Consider the following 10,538-nt stretch of genomic DNA (forward strand, 5'->3'; position numbering starts at 1 on the left):
ATTTGACCAACTTATTAAAAGCAATGCTCAGCTTTAACCTCTATTATTGATCAGCCTTACACATCACATGAACTCTCACCTTTAGTGAGTTCATGCCACATTATTCCCCACATCTTGTTGAGCGATGAACATGTGTGAGATCACCCTTGCTGTCTCACACCCCCTACAGGAGAAGAACAGGTGGTTCAAGAGGAGCCACGTAGCGAGGAGTTCGATTCGATCTAGGTGGCGTCTCCCAGTTGACTTTCTGGCGCCAAGGATGGATTTTAGTTCGATCTATATTTATATTTTATTTTGTAAGACTTCCGCTATGTAATAAGTACTCTGATTATATTGTGACATTTATCTCTATAAATTCTGTTATTATATATATTGTCTTCTTTGGTGCATGTATGAGATGCACCCAGCTTTGTCCCTTAAAGCCAGGGTGTGATAGAAGTGATAGTTTTGTCCTCGTTTTTAATAGCATCATCTCTGCACCTAGTAAGAAGTATCGAGGCTGCAGTTTATTGTTTACTTAAACCTTTAGAAGCAGACTCAACAATTCAGTACGTATGATAACCTTGCTTAAAGACCACTTTTAAAAATATGTCACCTGTAAGGGTAATTTGCAGTGAAGTGCATAAAAAATAACCTTATTCTTAAAGACTACAACTAAAGAAGTGTTCAGTTTGTAGGGACTAATTTTTAGTCCCTCCATTTTATCCTATTTTAGTCCCTAAATTCCTAAATACAGAAAATGAAATAGAGTTTTAGTTTCCATATTTAGCAATTTAGATACTAAAATGGAATAAAATAGAGGGACCAAAAATTAGTCTATAGAAACCAAACACCCTCTAAGTGCATGAGGCTGCTATTGCAAATTCTTGGTGAGGTCCCAGTGAAGCATACAATCCGTAAAGACATTACAATGTTGAATCTCTGTCACTACAGTGGGCCATTTTCCAATTGAACATTAGATTGGAGTGTAAGATTAAGAAAAAATGCTTAAATCTGAAGCCCTAAACACGTAAAGCAACACATGCGGCGTTGTCAAGGATGAATGGAGGGGCGACGCGGTTCTAGATAACTACAATATAAGAGATAACTGCAATAGGAATATGAGATGTAAGTCAACCAACATGTATCACAATGTAAATAAAAAAATTAGTAATATGTTACATTCAGATTCAGATAAAAGTTGTTCATAATTAAACAATATAGATATAATCATAAAAACACTAAAGAACTGAAACTAGCACAAGCATTTTTTTTATCATGAAGTCTAATTATATGCATTTTTTCTTAATATAGAAATTGGATGCGTTAATATGTAGTCTACCAAATCGAAGTCCTCACAATATTCGACATTATCTCAGAACAGTTTGGAAAGTACAAGTTAGACACACACTTTTAGATTACAATAGCCACATCTTGCCAGGAGAAAACGATATTACCACCAAAAATCTACAATTTTACACTCTCAAGTCTGAACATGTTTACAACACCCTTTCGAGCATATCATATGTCTTCAGGTTCATCAACACAATGTGTTAACGCCACTTGACAGGCAAGATATTACCAATGCCCATGAATGACCTGATAATTCACAAAGAGCGGGCCTTGAGTTGGATGAAAAAAGTACAGTGCACTTAAAAATGTCTGAAGCCCTTAAGTCCAATTTCCCTGACGTGGTCAAAAGGGGAAAAGAAGATGAATAAATCCTTGGCTGCAAGTATACTGATACGTCCAATGGAACATAAAGCGCAACATCTAAAGATGAAAAACAAGAACATTCATCTATTGCAGACCCCATTCATCCACCAAGGGTCGCAATGCTGACAAGTTTGGCTATGTTTGCAACCACAAGTAGTTCCCGGATTGTCGAAGCCTACCTACAAGAAGTAGCAGCACAAGCAGCTAGGAGACGTGGATGCCTAGCTCCCAGAGCAGTCGAGACGAGTGCGATGAGGATGACCCCGCCTTGGACCCATCAGTTTCGATGATGGCGACATCCGCTTCCTTGTCGCCAACCTTGTGATGGGGTTGGGGCTGGTCACCGGTGATGGCGGGGTCGCTGGGTGGGGGCGCTGGCGCTGGCTGGGCAGGCGGCAAGGGGTGGCCTAGTCGCTGGTCCTAGCCGAGGGAAGGACAGGACAAGGGATTTAGGGAGACGACGCTTGGAAGTCATCGTACGAATCGCCAGTGGTTTGGGGAGGCGGCGGAAGCGAGGGCACCACGAAAGGGATAGGGATGATGGCGTTGTGATTCCACTAGGCAAGGAAACATGGAGTCGTGGATTGACTGAACCAAAATGTAGGCATCAATTACGACTAGGTTAGAAATCGTTCGGTTGGAATCCCTTGAGGTGGTGTGGCTGTCGCCATGACCATGGTGAGCAATGGTGGTCGCGTCCTCCTCCTGTGTTGTGTCGGGGAAAGAGCATCTCGGGAGGCAAAAAAGGATATCATGAAGCCACAAACCATGTGTTGAGCCCCAAAACAGACGGCCGGACGGCGGTCCGCACTGGTGGTCCGGAAAGTCCACACGCGCGCAGAGCTAATTAGGGTTTCGAGTTTCTTGCTATGGTTGTTGTCTAGATTCGCGAAATTAACTCAGGAGATTTGTTTGTAACGAATACAGCCCCCTCCTCTATAAATAAAGAGGAATACGGTCGACTAAAGATCATCAATCGAACCTACAATCAATACAATCCGCGTTTTATCTTGTACATTTAGGAGTAGTTCTAGTCTAGTTCTAGTTTAATCTTCCAATCTCCAAATTCTCCGCTTCTCTTCGACTCTATGTCGATTAGAGGTGTCTAGGTCAGTCTGTCGAGCCTAGACAACACCTAGGGTCTCTCCTCCCCGATGGGGTCCCTCCCGGGAGCGAAATTCAGGCACCATCGGCGAACCTTGCCGCCCATGCACACGCTCGGACCGTCCGGCCCGTCAGGCTGGAAACCTGAGCCCTGCTCTAAGTCGCGGACCGTCCAGCCTCTAGCGCGGACCATCCTCACCTGTGCAGAGAGCACCGCCGCTGGTTCTCATCACAGTGATTGGTGCGCGGATCGACGCCAACACCATGGGAGTCCACGTCATCGGGGAGGAGGGGGAAGATGAGACATAGGTCGAGCCGCGCGGCTGAGCCCCGCGTAAACGCAACCACCTCTTCGCTGACCCCCGATGCCTCCTCCACACAGTCGTTGTCGCCTTCAGGAAGAGGAGTGAGGAAGCGATCTTGGCGAGATCCGCTATGGCCTGGTGGCCTAGGAGCCGCGCAGAACCATCCCGCGATCTCCGGTGTAGGGCGCCTTAGCGATGAAGGAGGAGATGACCTGAAAGAGGTTCGCGAATGCGCCGGTGAGAGAGGGGTGAATCTGCCATGGATCTCTGCTATAGGAGCGTGCGGCTCGTGCGATGGACATGCGGACGCCGTTGGCGCATGCATAGTGGGTGGGCACACGGAGGGCACCTTCATGGGGAGGGTGTGCAGAGCAGGGCAGTGTGGATCGGCACGCAGGCTGACCTGGTGTTCTCGGAGGCCTGGCACTCAGCGGCGGCTAGGGTTTGGATTGGCATGACAGAGAGGGGATGAGGGCGGTTGACGATCTAGTGTGACCCCGTGTAGACTATGTTCGGTTACAAGGTATTAAGGTCCTATTTGTTTCAGATTATAATATGTCCAGATTATATAATCCAACACAAAAAATCCAGCAAGTAAATAAACACCTAGATTATGGGTTTAGATTATATAATTTAAAGCCTAGATTATGATAATCTCATAATCTTCTCAAGAGTAGCTTATTTGAGATTATTTTTGGCACAACACATGGTTATGTAAATAGAAATTACAATATATGCCATCCTTCTTTCCCCACCTCAAATAAACAAACAAGGCTATTGTTGTCTTTGTGAATAATCTACATTTGTATAGACTTATCAAGATCGGCCCTCAATGGCCGGTTCAAAGGATAGCTCTGATGTTTCCGCCAGCAATATCATAGAGCCGACTTGGGAAACCTTGTCGGCTGACGAACAGCTCCAATTAGAGGAGCACAAGGAGCAGCTGATCCAAGAAGCAAAGGCAAAGTTCTTGGCCAACTTCAAGGTGGACAGGAACAACAAGGTCGTTCGGCAATGGGCAACTGATCTGGCTTCGCTCCGACACACAACAGATACCCCAAATGTAAGTAACACCATCGAGCTCCAATCTCTTGAAGCTTACATAGATGAACGGCGAGAGCAAATGCAACATATCGTAGGGGGTATACAAAAAGATTATAAAAGGCTAGTACGTGCATTTGATAAATTTGCGTTTGATAAATCCACTGTTGCAAATTTTGCTTCGCACGAGGTTGAATTGGGGGAAAACACACGTAATTCATCGGCTACAGGTTGTCACGACCAGTCACAACCCCTTTATGGGATGCCGATGGACACATACCCTGAGCAACCACAGCCTTCTACGCACATCAGCAGTAAATTAGCTGATCTGCACATGTTCAGACTGTCCTCACGTGAGAGCGGACCGTCCAGGCCAGCGACGGCCGTTCCCATTTTTAATGAGTTACCGAGATATGCGTCCGAGCCACCACATGCTACACAAGCCCTGAACCACCCAGACAGACCGTTCGCATATGATCACGGACGGTCAGCATATCCGACCGGACGGTCCGCGTATCCGACCAGACGGTCCGACACAGGGATGTTTGAGGAGGATTGTTACCTAAATCCTCATCCGTCTTAGTAACACTTCTTGTCGCAATATACAATGCACTAGCCCATTAATACAGGGTCCCAAACCCGTGGGGGTGAATACTTTCCGGCTCCACCTAAAGGGTCGGAAAGGATTGGTGAGTCCTATGAACCTTATAGGGTAAATAGTAATGCACCGCAGAACTCAAACCAATGGGGAGGAAGACAACATGCTAATATCCAATCAACCTCACCTATGTTTGACCAGAGAGCCGGTGGTCTCGCACCGGCTGCCATTGATATAGTGAGGGAAGAAATAGCTAGGGCATTCCGAGATAAGCTCAGAGTAAGCATGGTCCCTAGGGACGGTCATATCGGAGGCCTTATGACAGCTTATTTGACCACCACCCATGCCCACAGGGGACTAGGAAACTCAAATTTGCAAAACACATAGGCCAGTTTTTAGCGCAATTAGGAGAATTGGCTGACACAAAGGCGTTCTGTGTATGTTTATTTTCATTATCTTTAACAGGAATCGCATTCGCATGGTATGCCACGTTACCCCCTAATTCTATTTTGTCATGGGGAGATTTAGGACAAAAATTCCATGATCACTTCTTTTCCGGTGACTATGAGTTAGATTTGGTAGACTTAGTGGGCATGCGATAAGCGAAAGATGAATCGGTTAATGATTACATCCAGAGATTCCTGGATACAAGAAACCGATGCTTTCAGATTTATTTGGCAGAAAAATATCTAGCAGGTTTAGCCTTTGATGGATTATGATATTATTTAAAAGAAAAATTAGAAGGCGCCCATTTTTTCACACTAGCAGAATTACATCATAGAGCTTTGGCTTGTGAAAGCCGAAGCAAAGAGACTGCTAAAGCTATTCATCACAATGTCCACATAGTAGAATGTGACCAAAGTAGCTCAGACGACGAATCAACAGAGGTATACGCTTTTGAAATGGTTTGCCAAAACAGGCCAAATCTTCGGCTTGTTCCTCCTTACAACCGGTTCAGAAGAAACAACAAGAGGAAACTAAATTTATATTTAATGTGGGCAAGTATGATAAGATATTCGATGAATTTCTCAAAAATGGTAACATTAAGATAAACATATTGTTCCATCCATCGACGAACTAAACTGTTACACGTATTGCAAGTGGCACAACTCGTTTTCTCATGCCACTAATGATTGTAATGTATTTCGTCGATAGATTCAATCGGCCATTAATGAAGGACGATTGAAATTTCAGGAAATGCAGGTAGACACGGAGCCCTTTCCAATGAACGTGATTGTTGGGGACTTGTTCTCAAATGCTAAGAGTTAAGAACAAGGCAACATAAAAAGTGTTAAGTATTAAGGTCCTTCGTCCTTCAAGACATTATATCCTTTCGGATATACTGAATCCTAGACGAAGGTTATGAAGGAAAAGACCTTCGTAAACTCGATAAATGATAAAGAAAAATACATATATGAAATACGAATAATAATACAAATATTATCATCAACTTATTTTTATTTGCATTATCAAATTCATAATAACAGATTATAAATGTACCTTCGGACTTGCGAAAAGTAAAGGTACAGGCGTGATGCGAAAAGCAAATGCCAAGTCCGTGTGAACAGTACGGGAGTACTGTTCAACTATTTATAGGCACGGGACGCAGCCCGTGTAGAATTACATTAATGCCCTTTACATTTATCAATAACTCTATAGTAATTCTTCGAGGCCTAAATTGGCTTTTCATCTTTAAGTCGGTTCCCCTTTTCTGCTGTCATGCCGAAGCCTTCCTGCGCATAGCTTCGTCATCTTATCCTTCGTCATGATCGCTTTCCATCCTACTCAAGCTTCGTCTTGACCATACTCTTGTATATCTGTAACCCGATTCCGAAGATACCTGTTTGCATATTTCACATGGAAAACATTATCAAATCATGTTTTTGAGGACCTTCGGAAGCCGAAGGCCCCCAACAGTAGCCCCTCGCAATATTAATTTGTTGGGATGATAAATTCATATTGCGACATGGATGAAGGCTTTAAGCCGAAGGTCCCAAAAAACACCTTCCCTTTGCTAGAATAGCAACAGTCTTTGACAGGCGGGACTCTCCAGTTTCAACGCATTAGGCGTATAAATAAGAACTCACCACGGGTTCATTTGGCACGCTATCTTGTCATCTGCTCTTGTTCACCCAACTTTTAGCTTGCGCGCTACAACTTTTGCTTGGCTTTTTAAACTTTTAAGCTTCGGTTTCGAGTGCACTTTCTCAGCGTTTACGAAGATGTCTGAAGACAAGAAAACTGTTGCTGAATCGAAGCTGAGCCTTTCTGAGGAGATGCATCTCGGCTTTCTTCAGTCAATGGCAAAGACCAATACAGAGAAGATCACTAGGGAGACCCAAGGAGGGTTTATCTGAAGATACTGGTGATAGTGACAGTTATGATGTAGAAAGTGGGGGTGAAGACTCCGAAGATCGACCATGGCGACCAAGTCACACAGTCTTCGGAAAATCGAGCATTAAACAGAGTCAACTTGATACCATGAGGGGAAGGTATTTTCGAGACATGTCTATTGTCAGGGCAGATGACGGGGAGAAGACTGTGCCTACTCCCGAAGCGAATGAAGTCGTAATCTTCCGAAGCTTTTTGAAGGCTGGATTGCGATTTCCCTTTAGCAGTTTTGTCGTGGAAGTACTGAAGATATTTGAAGTCTACCTTCATCAACTGACTCCCGAATCAATCATAAGAATGGGCATTTTCGTCTGGGCCGTAAGGAGCCAAGGTTTAGAACCAAATGCAAAAAGTTTCTGCAATATACATGAGTTATTGTACGAGACGAAGCCTTGGGGTAAAGAGCAGTATCACAACAATTTTGGCTGTTACAGCTTCGGCGCCCGATCTGGGTCAAGCTGTCCCGTGCCAACCTTTCGGAAAAGATGGCCCGACAACTGGATGACAAAATGGTTTTATGTGAAGAATGATTTAAAAACTCGGGAAGATATTAAAGGTATCATTATGCGCCCTATTTGGCAACGCTTCGGCCTTCGGAGGCCGAAGGTGGAGATGGATGAAACAGCCGGCCAGAGAGCCTTCGGCGCAGTGTGCTCTTTTATTGGGACAAGAGATTTGGTCCAAGAGCACATTGCCTTCAGAGTATGGCCACTTGTAGAAAAGTGGGAAATGCCGAAGGAGACCGTTAAAGAAACTGACGAAGGTGGATTAGTTAAGCTAAAATACACATTCCAATATGGAGATAAATTCGTCGAGCCAGATGACGACTGGCTAAAAAGCATTGAGACCGTAAGTGATGAATTGCTTGGAGTATACTCAAAGGCCGAAGATACTGCATTATCAGCGGCCTTCGGAGGCCGAAAGAATAAGAGGCTCAACCGAGTATTTGATGCAATTGGGTTTGTCTACCCCGACTATCGTTATCCAGCGCGGGGTCAAAAAAGAAAGAATACATCTTCTGCGAAAGAAACTGCTTCAGCCGCTCCTAGCGAGCCAGCGCCGAAGAGGAAAAGGGTAAAGGTTCTCACACACCGGCCACGTTATATTGAACCGGCCATAGTGCCTGAGTTTGTCGGTGAGACCTCTTCGGCCACCGAAGCTAAAGAACCAACTCCGCTGCCAAACATCGAAGAGCTGGCCGAAGTGCTAGCAACAGAAAAGATAGAAGAACCGAGGACTAAAGAAACGAAGACATCAGAAGTTTTAAGTCCTTCAACAAAAATTGAGGCAATAAAAAGCCAAAAGGGTCCAGCAGTGACCCCGAAAAGAAAAAGGATGGTTAATGTGTTGGATGTTTTGGAGACAATTAAGTCTTCAAGCACAACTCCGAAGAAAATTGTTGAAACTTCTGAAGTGCATACTGAAGCCTTTGTTGCCGAAGCTTCAAAGCAACAATCTGAGACTGAAGCTGGGCCTTCAGAGCCCACCAAGGTAAAACCCTTGGAAGCCGAAGAAACAAAAATGGCAGAGCCAATTTTGGTTGAAGAAACTGACACTGCTGCCCCCGAAGCATCCTCCAAAGCCCTTGATTATATTGTACGATATGCTTCGGGAAAAGATTATCTGAAGAAGAGATTTTTGAAGCTAATCACTATGCCCGAGAACTAAAGTATCCAAAGGGGTCCTTAGTATTCAATGGCACAGACGAAGATGACTTCTTGTACTGCCTCCCAGACAACAAAGAATTATCTGTCTGCCGGGAGATGGCTAGAAGTATGGGGTTTCCGAAGCTTGAAGCTGGCCTCTGCGCTATGACGAAGGACGATCTTGCGGATAGCCTTGCATATAATAGTCTGAAGGTATGAAAATTGTATGTTTGAAAATTTATAATTTTTGAATCATTCTTTTATTCTTATACTAATTCTTTTCATATAGGGTTTAATACTTAGCAACTCTTTGAGAGCGCAAAAGAATGCTGAAGACGAGAGCTATAATATTGTTTTCAACAACCTACGAACAAAGGTTATTAAGCTGAGGAACGAAGCTTTGGAAAAAGATAAAATTCTGCTTACATTGGTGGATAAGATAAAGGAAGACGAAGCTACTTCTAAAGCTCAAGCTGAGGCTCAGAAGCGCGGAATTGAGGATCTTCGGAAACAACTAGCCAGAGCCAAAGAAGAACGCATACTTGAAGAGACGAAACGAGAACTTAGACAGTGGGCAAGTCATTTAGAAAGAAATGTTGAAGAGCTTCGTGCATCCAAGAAAAGGTGCTATGACAAATCCATAGAATGTGCTAAGAAAATAAAATCCAGCTTCGCCAGCGTTGGCGCATTCTCGAGCGAAGAAAACTTCACAAGGGGTAACCCCGAAGCCCCGATTGAATGGATCAGTCACGAAGCTGAGGCCTTTGAGGAAATTTTAAATAGCCGCGGAGACATATGCGCCTTTTCGGGTGCCAGGGGGATTGCTACTATTTTGGAGAAGAAAGGCTGTGAGCATGTGAAATCTTTGGCACAATCTGAAACTGCCTTATCTTCCGAAGATATAAAAGATCCCTCGGCCGAAGCAAGCTTGGTCGGTGGAAAATTTTTCACCGACATATGGGACAATGGTGGCCGGGAAATGGCCCAAGAAATTATTCAAAAAAGCGAAAAAGGCATCCATGATGCTAGAAAAGTAGCAGAGGCCGCTGAGAAAAGCGCAGAGCCCGAAGGGCGAATAGGTATTAACTAGTGGTTTTTGACTCTTTGTTGTAATTTTTTGATTTCAAACTTGTTCATGGTTTGTAATAGTAATAAATCTGTATCTACTCTTCCCTCAGAACCTGTTGAGCCATCTCCGGGCCCCCACACGAAGGGGGATGACGAAATTAGGCAAATGGATGAAGCCATCATGGATAAGGTTGTTGATCAGCTTCTAAATGAAGCTGCAGAAGTAGTACTAAGGGAAGATTAGATGCTGTTGTAAAAACATTTAGAATGTAATGTTTGTTGAGAATCATGTGTAATATTGTGTAACTTTGGATGTAATATATTAGCTGTTTATAGTTCTATTATTTACGATGCATGAAACATCATATACATACCGTTTTTGAGCCTTCGGCGAAAAAACACCTTCCCTTCTTTTCATGCTTCGTAAATAATATCCGTGCTCTCATAAAATTAGTAGCCAGTCCTTGTAAAATCAATAATCAATAGATCTTTCCATTTCAGAGTTTGACGAAGATATAACTCTTCAATTTCAAAACGATCTTCGGATATCAATATTGAGACCCCCCTTCTTGCGTTGTTGATGCACTATGATGTATGATGTTATGCTATGCAAATGATGTAATGATGTGATGTTATGCAAAATGATATTTGCCGAAGGTCGACATTTTATTTTCACTGTAAGCCTCCTTT

General features: G+C 43.7%; 1 long non-coding RNA gene across 1 annotated transcript; it reads right to left on the bottom strand.

The window, feature by feature from the left end:
- Positions 1–1,311: 1,311 nt before the first annotated feature.
- On the bottom strand, positions 1,312–2,448 carry LOC103650435 (uncharacterized). The gene is made up of 2 exons (XR_564149.3): positions 1,875–2,448; positions 1,312–1,578 (listed from the first exon to the last, which is right to left on the bottom strand). It is a non-coding gene; the product is annotated as an uncharacterized lncRNA (long non-coding RNA).
- Between the last annotated feature and the right edge of the window lie 8,090 nt (positions 2,449–10,538).

This window comes from Zea mays, chromosome 3 (genome assembly GCF_902167145.1).
Source record: "Zea mays cultivar B73 chromosome 3, Zm-B73-REFERENCE-NAM-5.0, whole genome shotgun sequence".
NCBI lineage: Eukaryota > Viridiplantae > Streptophyta > Magnoliopsida > Poales > Poaceae > Zea > Zea mays.